The following is a 20,883-nucleotide window of genomic DNA, read 5'->3' as shown; positions in this document are numbered from 1 at the left end:
GCCTTAGTGTATGGGTATGTGCGGCTGCTTGTACTAGCCCAGACTGAAGCTGGTTTTATAGTGCTAGCCCACTGAGATACCATGCCGCAGTGAAGCATGAATACCCCACTCAGACACATTATACTGACTCCGAGCAGACCAGTCCTTGTTGTACCGATTAATGCCGAACGCCAGGCAGGGACCAACAAGTACCATATTTTAATGTCTTTTGGTATGATGCGGTCGGGGGCGGACGCTCTAACCACTACACCAGGGAGGCGGTCTATCAGGAATCATGAATAAGAATGTTAATTTACAAATGTGCATGTGTATGGTGTGATATACATAAACCGTTGGCAAGCTACGGATAGACTCAGCACAATAAATTGTAGCACTTTTAACCAATAGCTTGATAAAAACAAACACGCCTCTAAGTCAGGCTGATATGAGCATTATATCACCCTAATTTATCACCCTCAATAAGTCTGGCTTATCACAAGTGTCCTGGGCAGCTGACTCACACAACTAACGTGTATAGATACAGTTACATAATGGCAACTTCTGTGCATGGTGAGTTCTGTACATTTTTGTCCCAAATCAGTGGGACCCCCTCCTTGGTGTTGTGGTTAGAGCGTCCGCCTGGAGAGTGGAAGGTCGCAGGTTTGATCCCGGCCATGTCATACCAAAAGATATTGGAATTATGGTACTTGTTGGTCCCTGCCTGATGCTCAGCATTCATGGGTAAAACAACGATTGGTCGGCTCGGAGTCAGTATATGTGGTATCTCAGTGACTTAGCACTATAAAACCAGCTTAAGTCTGGACTAGTACAAGCAGCCACACATACACATGCATGCACGTCGTCATATGAGCGAAATATTCTAAAGTACAACGATAAACCCCATTTCACCTCACCTCACCTCACCTAAATTAGTGCTGCAAGGGTCAGTTCTGACCTAATGTCAAGTGCTCCCATCTTTGAGAACTTAGGGGGCTCTAAAGGCCCTTTGTTTACATAGTTTAAGTTCGTGGATTAATTGGTGACGAGCGCTGACTGCAGCCTTATACAAACCGGAACACTTCTTCCGACAAACACTGCACACACCACTAACAACTAAAAGCTCCAGCTGATTACCTTCTGATCCACAATAACATCAAACAGAAAAGATCAACTTAAGCCTCATCTGTCAAGACAATTACACCACAAACGATCTCGGCCATTGTTACACTGCCATACAAGCACATACAGTCGACATTTTCCACATACCTGAATCCAGTCTCTATCCAACCAGGAAACACTGGACACTTAGTCAATCCAAAATCTCATGACAGGAGTCAAATATCTTGAACAGAGTGTAGGACATTCCTTGTGAGATATTGATATTGTGAGCTGGTGGCTTCTGGTGACTCACACATAAGAGGGTTACATGATGTTCATGTACGGTACAGTCAATGCCTTGAATCAGGTTTAGTCACCAACTTCACACCACTGTGTCCATTCAATACATGAATCACTATGGTCTAAAGAAACTCTTTTCCCATGACATAGTTGGCAACATAGTACTTTGTTGGTACTATCTGAGTGTGAAAAATGTCATGTTATGTATTGGAATAAGGCCAGACTCTATTTTCTCTTGGTCAACATTCCATTGCTATGGTGCAGAATAGTGAGTGAGTGAGTTGGGTTTTACGCTGCTTTTAGCTATATTCCAGCAATGTCACGGCAGGGGACACCAGAAATAGGCTTCACACATTATACCCATGTGGGAAATCGAACCCGGGTCTTCAGCATGACGAGCAAACACTTTAACCACTAGGCTACCCCACTGTCCCTGGTGCACAAGAAAGAGATAAAATGGTTGTTGGAAGGCATGAATGAATTTTTTTCATAAACAACTTTAAAAGAGGCTAAAACAAAACTAAGAAGAAATATATGTTCAAAATAATCATATTTTACATTCACATACATCATCCCAAATTCAAAAGATCAACCTGGGCCATAGTTACATCATGATTGGAACAGTTGGACTGGATTCTAATGACATCCTGAAACTGATATAGAAAAAGTCTACTGCAGAAAATACAAATTGTGTAGAATAAAATGTATTATTTTCAGCCAAGCTTGATCACTATTACGGCAGAATACAATTTGTGACTTTTCAGTTCCCCTAAAAATGATTATGATAAAATCATTCAATTTCACTGCATAATGAAATAATTCTTTGGCAAAGATGTTGCATGACATCACAAGATTAAAATGCTAAGAATCCCCACAACAAACCTCACATCTCAAGAAAACCCCTTGCATCAAACATAAATGTCAACTGAAGCGTCACACTAAAATAGTCCTCTTGTATCAAACATAAACAATAAACGCTGAGAGTGGCACATAAAATAGGCCTCTTGTATAAACCAGAAAAACTGCATTAAGAAAATTAATGACCCAAATTGATTAAAAAATCGCTTGTTAGATTTGTGCAATGTACCTGTCATAAAAACGTTTTCTTTGATATCAGACAAAAGAGTCATGACGCTAAGGGGATGTCAACGACGGCTGCTACTGAAATCACTGATTGAAACATGTACTATACACGACAGGTATGTAAGTAGTCGCGGCAACAACGAGGCCTACGGTGTTCCATGAAACTTCAATTGTTCAAGTACCTGACTATTGATTGGGTGGTAAATAAAATATAGACATAAGTCTATTTCAATACACCTGTCTTTTTCCCACAAACCGTAGCGACAAATAATCAAATTTTCACAATCAGAATGAAAACACACAGACCTTCTGCCATAATGCAGATAACTAAACAAAATGGAGAGATTTGTGTAGTTATACTGAGATGGGTGAAACTATTGATTCCTTGGATGGTTGCGGACCTCACTCACATAAACCATCGCATTAGTATCAACAATCTATATGACTCAAATGAACTTAAGAACATACAATTTTTCCATATGACATGACAGATTTGCTCAGTCATATGGAAAACCCTGAAATTCTGAACGTTTGAGTGGTATTTACAGATGCCGTTTCAGGCAAACCACTGGTTCAGTCAAGACCATTTGGGTATGCGACAGAATCATGTTTTATGCCAGAGAGTTCTCTCCCTTACAATTAAGTGACATTCAAACATGGCAACTGATCACATCCTTCATTTCGTTGTCTTCTCCCATGAAGATCAGGTGGTCAGACTCACTGACTTCTTTTACACATGTCATTGCATCCCAGTTACGTAGATCGATGCTCATACTGTTGATCACTGGATTGTCTGGTCCAGACTTGATTATTTACAGACCGCTGCCATATAGCTGGAATATTGCTGAGTGTGGCGTAAAACAACAAACCAAACCAAACCAAATCATTGTCTTCTATTTCAAGAAAGTATTAACCCTTTTCCCCTGAAATCCCACCTCACCTGTGACCTTGTTTCCAGCCTAGTACAGGCAACTCACTAGCAAGTGGTGCGATCATCATACACAAGACAGCTTGACACCTATGGCAAATACCTGCACTGACTTGGTAAATCCATAACAGTGTATCCAAACTGCGTTGATCGATGCTCATAAGGCCAAATAAAATAAATGTTGTGGTTCCGATTACACCTCTTTAAAATTTAGGGTAGGTAGGTAGGATTTTTTTTTTACATTTTTTTTAAACAGTAAAGTACAAACTAATCACACATTTATCAATAAGTAATTGTTTATACAATCAAGCTTGTGGCCATCATGTCGACTTTCACTATCAGAATGACTGATGTCCGTCGGTGCCGAAAAAACCCAATGGTATCTGAATGCTTATATTATTCGTACCGCTTAAAAAATATAGGGTTGGGTCCAGAATTTAAGGGTCGGTCAAGGTAATCAAAACCACAACATTTTTTTTTGGGGGGGGGGTCTAATGTCAATCAGTGGCTTGTCTGGTTCATACTCACTCCTAAACAGTTCGCCATCATAGAGCGGTATAATCCTGAGTGTGGCTTTATACAACAAACAAGCCACAAGACATTACTGTGTGAAACTATCAGGACTAGCTTACACGAACGTAAAACAAACATGTGGATAGCAAAGACTTGTACTGACTGACTGAGCAACATCACGGCGGGGGACACCAGAAATAGCTTCACACATTGTACCCATGAGGGGATTCAAACCCGGGTCTTTGGCGTGACGAGCCAACGCTTTAACCATTAGGCTACCCCACTGCCCCGCAAAGACTTGGAAACCAGGTTAGTGAACAAATAACATGGGAATATCCAGCAAAAATATTAGGCCCCAACGAATCCATTATGATACGAAGACGATGCATATCTCGAATAATGGGTAACAAATACGAATATTGGTTAACGAATACGAATATTTGGTAATGGATACAATAGCAAGTCAAGAGTTGATGCATTATTCATTGTATTCAGGGAAATATTAACAAAATAAATTGATATGTTTTGACCAATCAGACAGTATTAGTTTCTCACGACAATGACCAATAACCATATTATTGTCAAATACTTATAAATGCCTTCAAGTTTTCCCCTTTACAAGCGTGTTGACTATTTTCTCAGCTGGCCTGGATATGTTCCATGTTGCAGGGGCAGTGGGGTAGCCTAGTGGTTACAGCATTCACTCATCGTGCCGAAGTCCTGGGTTCGATTCCCCACATGGGTACAACGTGTGAGGCCCATTTCTGATATCCCCCACCGTGATATTGCTGAAATATTGCTAAAAGCAGCGGAAAAAAACCTCAATCACTCCATTTTGCAAATTTTGGTTTAATAAATAATACCATAATTCAAGTAAAAACAATACTTTTAAAAATTCATCAATATGTTATTTTAGTGATCGTGAATAACGAATTAAATTAATGAAAGGACATAATTTGATTTACCAATTATGCGACTGAATGGTATATACGTCAATACATACCATAATGTATCTTGACTCTAGTCCAATGATATATCTCAGTATGTGACGATCAGTTTATCGTGACCAGTGATAAATAAGAAATATCTGAAATACTTTGCCTTCGAACAGTTTAGTCACACGTAAGCATTATCACAATCAATATTCAATTGAGACCTGATAACCCCTTCTTTAAAAAACACCCACCATTTTTCAATTCCCATATCGCAGCACCCTGCAGGATTATGACCTGACTCCCCCAAAGTAATACCTCAATTATTTAAATTCTTAACTTCCGTTACACGCCTATGGGTCATGTTTAAGTACGGGAGTCACTCAGTGTAACATTCTAACATAGGCAAGGAGAATGATCCCTATCAATTATTCAACTTCTGTAATTAAATCGTTCTGGGAACTCCTGCCAATGACAACCTGATTCCCGAACCTGTTTCCTTAAGAAGAAATATTCACTTGGTGTCTTATTTCCACAGTCATCTGAACACACAAAAAAAAACAACTGTCTGCGAAAGAATTCTAAACGATAAATTTTTAACGCTGAGAAAATTCTCAGTGGAATCATGTATCGTATAGAACAGTGTGATATAAAGGAAGAAGGTTAGATATATGCATGGTATATCTATAATTGATATTCAGACTGTGGATAAGTTAACAAATCCTCCTTCCTTTACAGGGGCGGTGGGGTAGTCTAGTGGTTAAATCGTTGGCTCGTCACGCCAAAGGCCCGGGTTCGAATCCCCACATGGGTACTATGAGTGATGCCCATTTCTGGTGTCCCCCGCCGTGATATTGCTGGAATATTGCTAAAAGCGGCGTAAAACCAAACTCAGTCAGTCCTTCCTTTACATGCATATACTAATCAACAATTGCCAGAGATATTCTAAGAGTTCAGGTGGGGGGATAACTGGGCAGATTAAGTGGACAGATTGTTCGTAGATGTTGTATGAATAGTATGCCATCTGGATCAGACTTGCCATATGGGGACCTTCAGATTATAACAAACAAAGGTAAACATTGATATATGTTGTGGTCTCCCAATTTTCGCAAGAGTGTGAGATACTACAGTATCCCTATCTTCAGTTGAGTTGTACTGTTCAGTTCACACATTTGAGGTTGGTGGGATAGCCTGGTTAAAGTGTTCGCTCGTCACACCGAAGACCCGGGTTCGGTTGCCCACATGGGTACAATGTGTGAAGCAGATTTCTGGTGTCCCCCGCCGTGATATTGCTGAAACCATACTCACACAGGTATCTGAGTGAGTGTGCGTGAGTGAGTTTGGTTGCATGCCGCTTTTACCATTATTCGAGCAATATCACGGCGCAGGACACAGAAATGGGCTTCCTTGAGTGAGAAGTGAAGCCAGTAGATCACAAATATGAACTTCCCATACAGTATGACAAGTTCTCGACACAAACATCCAAGTTATCCTTCATCCGGACATTCTGAATACCTTATGAAACAAGAAGTAGCACACATGCAATTCTTTAAGGCCGTTCTTTCTTTATGTTTTGTATTTGTTTAAATTTAAAAAAAAAAACCAACTTAAACACAAAAGCTAGATTTTTGTATTGGAACTCAGTCAAGATTAGAAGTGTTGCTCATAATGTTAGTATAGGAAATATGTTGTCTTAACATTCACATAAGGGACCCATGAGTGAGTGAGTGAGTGAGTGAGTGAGTGAGTGAGTGAGTGAGTGAGTGAGTGAGTGAGTGAGTGAGTGAGTGAGTGAGTGAGTGAGTGAGTGAGTGAGTGAGTGAGTGAGTGAGTGAGTGAGTGAGTGAGTGAGTGAGTGAGTGAGTGAGTGAGTGAGTGAGTGAGTGAGTGAGTGAGTGAGTGAGTGAGGTTTTATGCCAGTTTGAGGAGTATTAGAGCATCATTGCAGAGGGAGACATCAGAAATGGGATTCACACATTGCACCTATGGAAATCAAACCAGGGTCTTCAGCATGATGAGCTAACGCCTTAACCACTAGGCTAACCTATCGTCCCAGACACATAAGTGTCCCATAGCAGCTTTAGAGGTAATTGTGAATTTTGCTAAAATATGATGGGCTTACCAACTCAGACCTGTAGAATGTAGGAAGGTAATTGCTGCATGGAGTACTGCTGTGTCAGCAGAATTCATCCCATACAATAACAGGGGGCTCGTATCTGCCAATATTTCTCCCCATCTTAAGTATCATATTTCAGTATCAAATCTTGACTCAACTAAACTAGATCAGACATAATCCCACAAGTTATGAATAATTCATATTCTTATCAGCTCGGAAGATTGCATTACCTGATCGTGATAATCTTGCCAGCAAGTTAACGACTGATGTTTACCAAAGTCCACGTGGTTAATCTCCCACGCAGGATTCTGCGATGGCAAGCTGATTAAGTCGAGAAGTAGAGAAATGGACATCAACATTTAATGGCAAGGTGGCCATAGTGAGGTCAAGTCGGAGCAGCGCGCCATGAAATATACAAGTGTCTGCAAGTGTTTCACACACCAGGAAGGATGCTGTGGCGGCCGCAGAAACCCAGATAAGCAGCATTCAGTCAACATTACAGCTGTGTCACAGTGGAAGAGACCTACGTAAATACTTTATCTGATGTGGCATAACCGCAAAATGACTCAATAGTGAGTGAGTTTTACACCGCTTTTAGCAATATTCCAGCAATATCACGGCGAGGGACAGCAGAAATGGGCTTCACACATTGCACCCATGAGGGGCATCGAACCTGGATCTTCGGCCTGACGAGTGAACGCTTTAACCACTAGGCTACCCCACCTCTCCTAATGACTACATAAGTACTACACTTAGACAGAGCTTTTACTTCGAGACAGCGTTAAGTTCGACACTGTCTCACAGCCCTTGAACTGTGTTATATTCCCTTCTGCCTTGCTTTTTACAATGCTACAGCCCTAAATGAAGCAAGTCTTTTCCTGAAGTTCTTAATCTCCCTTCTCATATGGGCTCCTTTTCAATTCAAAAGGAATTGTTTCTTTCTTTCAAAATTATATATATTCCGAGACTAAGCATAAGTCTTAACACTCTAGTGTTCAACTGTATTTGTGTAAAACAAGCAAAATAAATCACCATTACACATTTCTTTTTAAGTTGCTTGTATTATATTATTATTTAAAGTTGCTTAAACCATGTATCATATTCAAAAGAAGTGTCTGTAAATCATGTCTAAATTTTCAAAGACAATACAACCTTTTAATCATGTAAGAAAAACATATTACATTGTTTAATCTAGTAGTCACATGATCATAACAGGACCTGGTATTGAGACGGGTACCCGGGTCCAATTCATTACCCACCTGTCCCAGGTATACGGGTTACCCGTCCCAGCCCTAACACATTGCACATTAACACACACTACCTCTAGCCCGATTATGATCATGAGACTACATTTAAGCAATTCAACAAAGAACTTGCCCTAATTAGTCGAAGAAATATCTCCTATGACGCTTAGACATCTAGCAAACCTGAGCCAACAGCTCTTGTTAGATTTTTCAAGATCCTTATTAATGAGTCACTCAACATAAAAATAATTTAGTTACCAGATTTCATTCAGATTTAATTGACATGATGAAGCGGTCTGCTCAATTTAATCAAGTTTATGATATGCCAGATGCAATTGAAAAAACACAACTTTGAACAACTCTGAAAGTTTAAATTCAAACAACTCGAACAATACATTTTTGGCAGCAACCAATTACAGCATAAATGGATACTTCTTGAGCCCAACCAAAATAATCAAGACATATTTTCTGTTGGAGGTGCCAAATTGGAAAACAGTTAGCTATTCCACCTCAACAAAATACACCATGAAATAAAACAAAGTTGACTAGCAGCACATACCTGTCTGTCAACAACTCGACTTGGCTCACACATAAGTGTTAAAGCTCAACCTGGCAAAAACACTGAACAAGAGAACGGGACTTTCTCCAGCTTTTGCTGATCTCAAATGTTAATATTATCACAAGATCCTGTACGTTGCTGGAAGCTTCAAGGACTGGGTTGATTCATAAGAACCAGTGAATCGTGACATTCCAAACAGAGGGGAAAGCATTCATGGATCCGTTTTGTAGTTTATAGTTTCCATCTTTACAAATTGCTTTCCCATTGATAAATTTCATCTTTCATGATGGTAAACATTATGATACATGAGAAGGATTTGATTTGTCAGAGGGATATGTCGACAATCCAATTCAAATAGAGTTATATTAGCTGTATGAACATTGAGCATGGATAATTGGTGATTTATAACATAATTCTTGCCGTATTCATTCATTCATGAATTATATGGTCCTTGTAGTGCTAAGGTTTCTACGCGGCACAGAAATGTATGCTCGGTTTGCACAAATGTATATAATGGCTGCAGAAAATTAGAATATGTTACATCCCAAATTCTTGGCAAGAAATATGTTAGGGATCATGAATAGTTTGGGGAGCATTCAGGATATTAATCACTGGATTGTCTGCCCTGGACTCAATTATTTACAGACCATCGTCACATAGCTGAAATATTTCTGAGTGCAGCATTTGACAACAAAAAAGCATAACTTAACAGAAACCTCCTCCTGAGAGGCCTGATGAAAATATTTACTGGAGGTTACATTAATCAAATTTTATAAGTCTGGTAAAATGATGGAGGGAGCTACAACTTAACTTTGCATCAGCATGTTTCAGTCATGTAAGACTTGGGTGCCGTTGTACAAGTCAGTGAGTGAGTGAGTTTAGTCAGCAATATTCCAGCTATATGGCGGCGGTCTGTAAATAATCAAGTCTGGACTAGACAATCCAGTGATCAACAGCATGAGCATCTATCTGCGCAATTGGGAACCGATGACATGTGTCAACCAAGCCAGCGAGCCTGACCCACCCGATCCTGTTAGTCACCTCTTACAACAAGCATGGGTTACTGAAGGTTCATTCTAACCTGGACCTTCACGGGTCGCCATTGTACAAAGCAATCTAAGCACTAAGGTGGCCGTAACTCCCATACCTTAACACAGACATAAGATAGTCTTAGCTCTAAGGTGACCGTAACTACCATACCTAAACATAGACTTAATGTAGTCTTGGAACAAAGATGACCGTAACTACCATACCTTAACATAGACTTTATGTAGTCTTAGAACAAAGGTGACCGTAACTACCATACCTTAACACAGGCCTTAGGTAGTCTTAGCACTAAGGTGACCGTAACTCCCATACCTTAACATAGACTTTATGTAGTCTTAGAACAAAGGTGACCATAACTCCCATACCTTAACATAGACTTAAGGTAGGCTTAGCGCTGAGGTGATCGTAACTCCCATACCTTAACACAGACTTAATGTAGTCTTAACTTTAAGGTGACCGTAACTCCCATACCTTAACACAGACTTAATGTAGTCTTAACTTTAAGGTGACCGTAACTCCCATACCTTAACACAGACTTAATGTAGTCTTAACTTTAAGGTGACCGTAACTCCCATACCTTAACATAGACTTAATGTAGTCTTAACTTTAAGGTGACCGTAACTCCCATACCTTAACACAGACTTAATGTAGTCTTAACTTTAAGGTGACCGTAACTCCCATACCTTAACACAGACTTAATGTTGTCTTAGCACTTAGGTGACCGTAACTCCTATAAATTAACACAGACTTAAGGTAGTCTTAACGCTAAGGTTGTTTCGTACAACGGCACCCAGGTGATTATAGTCAAGGTAAAACCCTGTATCGCAAGGAGCAGTTAACAATCTGCCTTCATACAAACAGTTTCTCCTTGATGTCTGTGTCATGGTCACTGGTCATCCTCGACACACTTGACCCTCGGCCACCAAGTCCAAACACTGCACAATATAGACTAGCCAGGATTAATCGTTATAATCTCATCTCATAATCTCTGGCGTCAAGCAGATAGTTCTATTCAGGACAAACAATTCTCACAGTCGAGACAAGGCAATAATGCACACACCGTTTAACACAGTTATTCTGTTATTATTTCCTAGTCATGACCTTCAAAAATCTACGTGATTATTGCTTCATGATATATGTGCATTGTGATGCCTTACAGAAGAACCATAAAAATGTAGACTAGTGATTGTTTCACAGTTGTTTGATATGATGTGGTTGAGCAGGAATGCATACTTAACATCAGGGGTGGAAATAACTTTAAAATTGCTAGTGTACTCCGGAACAGTGGCACATGTAAAATCACTTGCCCTGATAATTTTTCCACTATACCAGCCGTTTTCTTGTTGATTTTTTAAAATAAACAACATAAATAACATTGGAAAGTCAACTGGACACCGGTACAGTGTGATATAAAAATTTGCTTGCCCGACAGAAAAAAACACTGGACTCGGATGTCGGGCAATGGGTTATTTCCACCCCTGAACATCTATTAACACTGGTTTTGTTTGGGTTTTTTTTGTAATTGTTTAATGCGCACTCAGAACTGGCTCATCAGTGTTCCAGCTTTAGGATGAAAGCCTGTGAATAATCGTGTCTGGACCAGTCAATACAGTGATTGCTATTCTGAGGAACTGTTGGGGTGGATAACATGCCAAGTAATTGAGTCTGACCACATGATCATTTAGTCTCCTTTACAATCAACACCCATCTTGATAACCATGATTACCAAAATTTCAATAATTCATAAACCGAGTTTCTATCCACTATAACCTGCCACATCTATGAAACTTTTGTTTGGTCTTGTAAACAATGTTTTTATATATGATTCGGTTTACAGTAATAATACACTGTGTGTAATTTCTCAAATTCATTCGCTACAATATCTTTATTTTCAGCTCCATTTCAAAAGGCTATATGATGCTAATAATTTCTATCAAATGAAATCTCATTCTATTTGTTTTGTGATGGATTTGAGCACAAATACACATCTTAATGCTGATAATGCATGCATCTGGATATATGATAACAAATATCATTTTATAAATCTGTATACCCATCTTACTTTTTTAGATATAAAAAAAATCTTTGAAACTTTCAAAATTTTATTCACAGAAACTACTTTTCAAAAATTACAGACAAAATGTTAATGAAATAAAATATATCAAAACTACTATTAACCTGAAAGGTACATAATATTTCAAAACTAAATGCAAAATACCTTAATAGTGATGAGCCCCATTTAACACAAACGTCAGATTTAAAAAATCCTATCAAATGCACGGTACACAAGCACGCCTAATAAAATCTGAAAAGTCTGATTTCTAAGGCGTGACAGGCGATGCTATGCATTACCTTACTGTTGCTATTGACGAACATCTGCCACACGCGCAGGTGAGAATGTCAGTTTCCATTCAAGTCTCAACTGGGTCAGTGTTAAACATCAGTATGAATGACAACATGACAGAATACACTTCCTTTCAATTCATACAGGCCTGTTTACAGATGGATTTTGCTGTGTGTATAAACCATGAAATCTTATGCAAGGTCGTGACACCAGCTAGGTCAGGGGTCACAAAAGCACATATTCCAAGATCACCATTGTTTATTCAGAGACTTATCAAATATGACATGTGATGGCATTTTAGCAAGAACAATATCTTGGCTATACCATCTTGCGCTATAGGGCTGTGAGCCTACAGTATTTCTGCAAATAAAGAATAATATCCAAGTTAATGGACTTGGCGGGTACCATATGGATATCTGACTGCATTGATGGGTACAATGTGTGAAGCCCATTTCTGGTGTCCCCCGCTGTGATGTTGCTGGAATATTGCTAAAAGCGGCGTAAAACCAAACTCAGTCAGTCAGTCTGACTGCATTGGCCATGGGTTTTTTTAGATTTTAATAGCGAAAAAATTCTAAATCCTGCACGTTTCCATTCAAACGTTCATGCACTACACACAATTTTTCATTTGCCTTTTTTTAAATATTCACACCAGTAAAATTTGAACTATTTATCAAAGGATGTTTGGTGATAAAGTGGAAGTTGTAAAATGAAATGATTTCTTGGCTAAATAACAATTGAACATTGAGCCTGAGTGTGATCTATTTGTTCACCTCGAATGATTTTCACAGGAAAATCGGGGCAAATTCTAATCCTGAATTGCTAAATTGGAAAGTATGTAATTCACTGTAACTCAGATAATTTAATGCTCATAGCTAAATACTGATATGAAATGTCTTAACTAATACAGATACATATGTACATAACATTTTTCTTTCAAGCCCTCAACAAGAGTAGGGATTGTGTAATCTGAAACTACCCAGTAAGTTTTCTCTTGACAAATGTCATTCATATTTCAAGTCATTTTTCTATATAACTTCCAAACTTGAAAAACATTTGAGAAAGGTTGCATGACAGTAAATGCTGACAAAAATGAATTAATCTGAAACATGGTTGTATGTAAAATAAACTTGGAAAATAGTCATTTTTATGAAAAACAACAACATTTAACCTTCTACACAATGTCCCTGATAGGATATGATTACAGTAGAATCTATGCTGAGAATCAAACATAGGCCTTAGGTGCGATGAATGAGGACGGCCATGAGTAAGCAGCCACGGCTGATACAGGACATATTTGTACAGTAGGCCTGACACAAAAACAACATTACATCAACAAATGAACAGTGGTTGCATGTCCACCAATTTATAATGAATTATACTTAAACTATGTTAGATCAATTAGTTGCAAATTGCACCTGTGTAATTTCTCAAACAACAACATCTCATAATTTCTGTATCCATTCTAATTTAAATCAAATGTACAGATTATACTAAAACTATGCACACATAATGTAGTTCACATTTTCAAACATAACTGCACAATTTATGAAAACTATAAATAAATGTCTTCATTTCAGACAACTTATTAATTCAAACAATGCAAATAAGTTCTGTACATGTTAAAATATAAGTACAATTTAATACATAATAATAAACCTTCCTTTCAGCTTCAATGTTGTTACAATGTTCGACCGTGATCTCAAATACTTGAATATCAAAACAATGTTTGACCACGCCCCCTTCTTGACCCTCACGACACAGACAGCATTTGGTTCACTAGGTCTCGGGCTTCGAATATCCAAAATGTATTTCTTGTCAAAATATGCACCTAAAATATGTTCTGCAATTTACGACCATGCTAAAATACAACCTTGTTCTCCTTTTTTTTAATTCATGAAAATGCGTTCACAAATCGACATCAGTCAAAACACACGATTTGTCAACCATTTCACATGCTTGTCTGTCGGGGGACAACATTGCGGCCGCGACTTTCACTCGGCTTTCAATCGCTTCGTTCTGTTTAGGGGGATCAAAACTGGTCCGAGGCCATGCTGGTACATATGCATGCTGAGAAACGAAATATAAATTAGTTTTCACACATATAATTGATTTGAACCCACCTTGCTCAGCCTACGGAGTAGAGGCGATTCCATTCACCACCGCTTGTCAGACAGTACGGAAGAAATAACGCGTGATGTCATTTCCGGTGCTTCTCGGCTATGCTCTGTTTCACATTCTGTAATATCTCTCTTGCCTAATAATTATATTTGGAAAAAGGTGTTTAGAAATGTTAATGCTGAATAAGAAATTCTAATATTAGATACAACTGAACGTTTTTTGAACAGGTGCTCGTGACGTCATCATAGTGTCAATGACGTCATCACAGTGAATGGGTTTGTGTGATATCTAAATTACATTATTTATATTTTTGTCTATTCTAAATCATATTTGATCAGCCCCTGCATGCTTGTGATTTCTTGCAAACCTCAAAAATATGTCATCATGAATAAGTGAGTGAGCGAAAGCTATTTCAGCAATGCACAGTAATGTAATAATATTAAATATTTTCTTTCGTTATCAGCCATATAACTTGTGACAAAATATGTTACCCATAGTAAATACAATGTACAATGCAATCAAATTAGTCAGTGAAGTAATAGTTGTTATACAAAATACAGTATATTGAAATAACCCTTAATCAAACTTATACTAAATAGTATAGATCAAAGGGGCATAACTCTTGTCAGCTCCCAATAAATGGTTTGAGTAAAATGCACAAATTATTTTCAATGTTCAAATTCTATCACAGTCTGCATCTAGTATCACAACCAAACATGTACGGCTGCTGTCTTTACAGGTAATAAAACTGAGAATAAATGTTCATATCTTCAGGTTCTTCAGCTCTTTTTCTGAGATTAAACAAATGAAATATGACTGAAAGGGTAGTACATATGAAGGAGTACTTTCATTTCACATTCAGACGTATATCTATTTGTTTTGTGCTGACTTCCTAGCTCATGGGACCGCCTCTGTGGTGAGGTGGTTAGAGCGTCCGCCCGGAGTGCGGAAGGTCGCGGGTTCGATCCCCGACCGCGTCATACCAAAATACGTTAAAATATGGTACTTGTTGGTCCCTGCCTGGCGCTCGGCATTAATGGGTACAACAAGGACTGGTCGGCTCGGAGTCAGTATAATGTGTCTGAGTGGGGGATTCAAGCTTCACTGCGGCATGGTATCTCAGTGGGCTAGCACTATAAAACCAGCCTAAGTCTGGGCTAGTACAAGCAGCGGCACATATACATACACACGTATGCACGTTGTCATATGAGCGAAATATTCTCAAGCACGACGTTAAACCCAATTCCACCACCACCACCTAGTTCATGGGTTTGGGTTGGGTGGTTAGGTGGTTGAGTAATTGAGTGAGTGAGGTTTTACGCGCCGCTTTTAGCAATAACAAAGTTAGTGATCTTACACTTGTCAGAAGGGTACAGAAAGTGCGTGAACTAGACTACCAGTTGTCCGACTTTCATTTTTTCTGGATGCCGCGATGGCTGAGTAGGTTAGATGGCTGTCTTTGTGTGCTGGTGATTAGGTGCCTGACTCTGAGAGTCTTGGTTCGAATCCCAGATGGTGCTCAACCTAAAACAGTACTAGGATCTGTACTTTACTCAAAAGTGTAATACCAAATATACGCGATTCTTCTACACCTCTGGGGTTATAATAAGAGGAGATTCTTCTACACTTCTGGGGTTATAATGAGAGGAGATTCTTCTACGCTTCTGGGGTTATAATGAGAGCAGATTTTTCTACACTTCTGGGGTTATAATGAGAGGAGATTCTTCTACGCTTCTCGGGTTATAATGACAGGAGATTCTTCTACACTTCTGGGGTTATAATAAGAGGAGATTCTTCTACGCTTCTGGGGTTATAATGAGAGGAGCTTTTTCTACACTTCTGGGGATATAATGAGAGGAGATTAATCTACACTTCTCGGGTTATAATGAGAGGAGATTCTTCTACGCTTCTGGGGTTATATATAATGAGAGGAGATTCTTCTACGCACCTTGGGTTATAATGAGAGGAGATTCTTCTACGCTTCTGGGGATATAATGAGAGGAGATTCTTCTACACTTCTGGGGTTATAATGAGAGGAGATTCTTCTACGCACCTTGGGTTATACTGAGAGGAGATTCTTCTACGCTTCTGGGGATATAATGAGAGGAGATTTTCCTACACTTCTGGGGTTATAATGAGAAGAGATTCTTCTACGCTTCTAAGGAAGTATTATGAGAGGAGATTAATCTACACTTCTCGGGTTATAATGAGAGGAGATTCTTCTACGCTTCTCGGGTTATATATAATGAGAGGAGATTCTTCTACGCTTCTGGGGTTATAATGAGAGGAGATTCTTCTACGCTTCTGGGGATATAATGAGAGGAGATTAATCTACACTTCTCGGGTTATAATGAGAGGAGATTCGTCTACGCACCTTGGGTTATATATAATGAGAGGAGATTCTTCTACGCTTCTGGGGTTATAATGAGAGCAGCTTCTTCTACACTTCTGGGGTTATAATGAGAGAAGATTCTTCTACACTTCTCGGGTTATAATGAGAGGAGATTCGTCTACGCACCTTGGGTTATAAAGAGAGGAGACTTTTCTACGCTTCTGGGGATATAATGAGACGAGATTCTTCTATGCTTCTGGGTTTATAATGAGAGGAGATTCTTCTACACTTCTGGGGTTATAATGAGAGGAGATTCTTCTACGCTTCTGGGGTTATAATGAGAGGAGATTTTTCTACACTTCTGGGGTTATAATGAGAGGAGATTCTTCTACGCTTCTCGGGTTATAATGAGAGGAGATTCTTCTACACTTCTGGGATTATAATAAGAGGAGATTCTTCTACGCTTCTCGGGTTATAATGAGAGGAGATTCTTCTACACTTCTGGGGTTATAATAAGAGGAGATTCTTCTACGCTTCTGGGGTTGTAAGGAGAGGAGATTCTTCTACGCTTCTGGGGATATAATAAGAGGAGATTCTTCTACGCTTCTGGGGTTATAATGAGAGGAGATTCTTCTACGCTTCTGGGGATATAATGAGAGGAGATTTTTCTACACTTCTGGGGTTATAATGAGAGGAGATTCTTCTACGCTTCTGGGGTTATAATGAGAGGAGAATCTTCTACACTTCTGGGGTTATAATGAGAGGAGATTCGTCTATGCACCTTGGGTTATAATGAGAGGAGATTCTTCTACGCTTCTGGGGATATAATGAGAGGAGATTAATCTACACTTCTGGGGTTATAATGAGAGGAGATTCTTCTACGATTCTCGGGTTATATATAATGAGAGGAGATTCTTCTACGCTTCTGGGGTTATAATGAGAGCAGCTTCTTCTACACTTCTGGGGTTATAATGAGAGGAGATTCTTCTACACTTCTGGGGTTATAATGAGAGGAGATTCGTCTACGCACCTTGGGTTATAAAGAGAGGAGACTTTTCTACGCTTCTGGGGATATAATGAGAGGAGATTCTTCTATGCTTCTGGGTTTATAATGAGAGGAGATTCTTCTGCACTTCTGGGGTTATAATGAGAGGAAATTCTTCTACGCTTCTGGGGTTATAATTAGAGGAGATTCTTCTACGCACCTCGGGTTATAATGAGAGGAGATTCTTCTACGCTTCTGGGGTTATAATGAGAGGAGATTCTTCTACGCTTCTCGGGATATAATGAGAGGAGATTCGTCTACGCACCTCGGGTTATAATGAGAGGAGATTCTTCTACGCTTCTGGGGTTATAATGAGAGGAGATTCTTCTACGCTTCTGGGGTTATACTGAGAGGAGATTCTTCTACACTTCTGGGGTTATAATTAGAGGAGATTCTTCTACACTTCTGGGGTTATAATGAGAGGAGATTCTTCTACGCTTCTGGGGTTATAATGAGAGGAGATTCTTCTACGCTTCTCGGGTTATAATGAGAGGAGATTCTTCTACGCTTCTGGGGTTATATATAATGCGAGGAGATTCTTCTACACTTCTGGGGTTATAATGAGAGGAGATTCTTCTACGCTTCTGGGGTTATAATGAGAGGAGATTCTTCTACGCTTCTGGGGTTATAATGAGAGGAGATTCTTCTACACTTCTGGGGTTATAATGAGAGGAGATTCTTCTACGCTTCTGGGGTTATAATGAGAGGAGATTCTTCTACGCTTCTGGGGTTATAATGAGAGGAGATTCTTCTACGCTTCTGGGGTTATAATGAGAGGAGATTCTTCTACACTTCTGGGGTTATAATGAGAGGAGATTCTTCTACGCTTCTGGGGTTATAATGAGAGGAGATTCTTCTACACTCTGGGGTTATAATGAGAGAGAGATTCTTCTACACTTCTGGGGTTATAATGAGAGGAGATTCTTCTACGCTTCTGGGGTTATAATGAGGAGGAGATTCTTCTACGCTTCTGGGGTTATAATGAGAGGAGATTCTTCTACGCTTCTGGGGTTATAATGAGAGGAGATTCTTCTACGCTTCTGGGGTTATAATGAGAGGAGATTCTTCTACACTTCTGGGGTTATAATGAGAGGAGATTCTTCTACGCTTCTGGGGTTATAATGAGAGGAGATTCTTCTACACTCTGGGGTTATAATGAGAGGAGATTCTTCTACGCTTCTGGGGTTATAATGAGAGGAGATTCTTCTACGCTTCTGGGGTTATAATGAGAGGAGATTCTTCTACGCTTCTGGGGTTATAATGAGAGGAGATTCTTCTACGCTTCTGGGGTTATAATAAGAGGAGATTCTTCTACGCTTCTGGGTTATAATGAGAGGAGATTCTTCTACGCTTCTGGGGTTATAATGAGAGGAGATTCTTCTACACTTCTGGGGTTATAATGAGAGAGAGATTCTTCTACACTTCTGGGGTTATAATGAGAGGAGATTCTTCTACGCTTCTGGGGTTATAATGAGAGGAGATTCTTCTACGCTTCTGGGGTTATAAGGAGAGGAGATTCTTCTACGCTTCTGGGGTTATAATGAGAGGAGATTCTTCTACGCTTCTGGGGTTATAATGAGAGGAGATTCTTCTACGCTTCTGGGGTTATAATGAGAGGAGATTCTTCTACGCTTCTGGGGTTATAATGAGAGGAGATTCTTCTACGCTTCTGGGGTTATAATAAGAGGAGATTCTTCTACGCTTCTGGGGTTATAATGAGAGGAGATTCTTCTACGCTTCTGGGGTTATAATGAGAGGAGATTCTTCTACGCTCTGGGGTTATAATGAGAGGAGATTCTTCTACGCTTCTGGGGTTATAATGAGAGGAGATTCTTCTACGCTTCTGGGGTTATAATGAGAGGAGATTCTTCTACGCTTCTGGGGTTATAATGAGAGAGATTCTTCTACGCTTCTGGGGTTATAATGAGAGGAGATTCTTCTACGCTTCTGGGGTTATAATGAGAGGAGATTCTTCTACGCTTCTGGGGTTATAATGAGAGGAGATTCTTCTACGCTTCTGGGGTTATAATGAGAGAGAGATTCTTCTACACTTCTGGGGTTATAATGAGAGGAGATTCTTCTACGCTTCTGGGGATATAATGAGAGGAGATTCTTCTACGCTTGTGGGGTTATAATGAGAGGAGATTAATCTACACTTCTGGGGTTATAATGAGAGGAGATTCGTCTACGCACCTTGGGTTATATATAATGAGAGGAGATTCTTCTACGCTTCTGGGGTTATAATGAGAGCAGCTTCTTCTACACTTCTGGGGTTATAATGAGAGAAGATTCTTCTACACTTCTGGGGTTATAATGAGAGGAGATTCGTCTACGCACCTTGGGTTATAAAGAGAGGAGACTTTTCTACGCTTCTGGGGATATAATGAGAGGAGATTCTTCTATGCTTCTGGGTTTATAATGAGAGGAGATTCTTCTACACTTCTGGGGTTATAATGAGAGGAGATTCTTCTACGCTTCTGGGGTTATAATGAGAGGAGATTCTTCTACACTTCTGCTATAATGAGAGGAGATTCTGGGGTTATAATGAGAGGAGATTCTTCTACGCTTCTGGGGTTATAATGAGAGGAGATTCTTCTACGCTTCTGGGGTTATAATGAGAGGAGATTCTTCTACGCTTCTGGGGTTATAATGAGAGGAGATTCTTCTACACTTCTGGGGTTATAATGAGAGGAGATTCTTCTCTATAATGAGAGGAGATTCTTCTTGGGTTATAATGAGAGGAGATTCTTCTACGCTTCTGGGGTTATAATGAGAGGAGATTCTTCTACACTTCTGGGGTTATAATGAGAGAAGATTCTTCTACACTTCTGGGGTTATAATGAGAGGAGATTCGTCTACGCACCTTGGGTTATAAAGAGAGGAGACTCTTCTACGCTTCTGGGGTTATAATGAGACGAGATTCTTCTATGCTTCTGGGGTTATAATGAGAGGAGATTCTTCTACACTTCTGGGGTTATAATGAGAGGAGATTCTTCTACGCTTCTGGGGTTATAATGAGAGGAGATTTTTCTACACTTCTGGGGTTATAATGAGAGGAGATTCTTCTACGCTTCTCGGGTTATAATGAGAGGAGATTCTTCTACACTTCTGGGATTATAATAATGAGAGGAGATTCTTCTACGCTTCTCGGGTTATAATGAGAGGAGATTCTTCTACACTTCTGGGGTTATAATAAGAGAGGAGATTCTTCTACGCTTCTGGGGTTGTAAGGAGAGGAGATT

At 39.5% G+C, this 20,883-nt stretch overlaps 1 protein-coding gene across 3 annotated transcripts in view; it reads right to left on the bottom strand.

Moving 5' to 3' along the window:
• Nucleotides 1-14,352, bottom strand: part of LOC124290201 (ligand of Numb protein X 2-like) — an 87,904-nt gene extending 73,552 nt beyond the window's left edge. Inside the window, exon 1 of one of the 3 annotated variants that reach the window (XM_046726902.1) lies at nt 14,267-14,352. The gene's annotated coding sequence lies outside the window, so the exon portion shown is untranslated. Of the gene's footprint in view, nt 1-1,245; nt 1,315-8,752; nt 8,834-14,266 lie in introns of those variants that run through there. The other 2 variants (XM_046726905.1, XM_046726904.1) reach the window with 2 other exon arrangements.
• Nucleotides 14,353-20,883: the final 6,531 nt, after the last annotated feature.

Source organism: Haliotis rubra, unplaced genomic scaffold (genome assembly GCF_003918875.1).
Source record: "Haliotis rubra isolate DU_JTF1 unplaced genomic scaffold, ASM391887v1 Scf46, whole genome shotgun sequence".
Classification (NCBI taxonomy): Eukaryota; Metazoa; Mollusca; class Gastropoda; order Lepetellida; family Haliotidae; genus Haliotis; species Haliotis rubra.
Note: the sequence above shows the minus strand (reverse complement) of the source record. Positions and strands in the feature narration are given on the sequence as shown.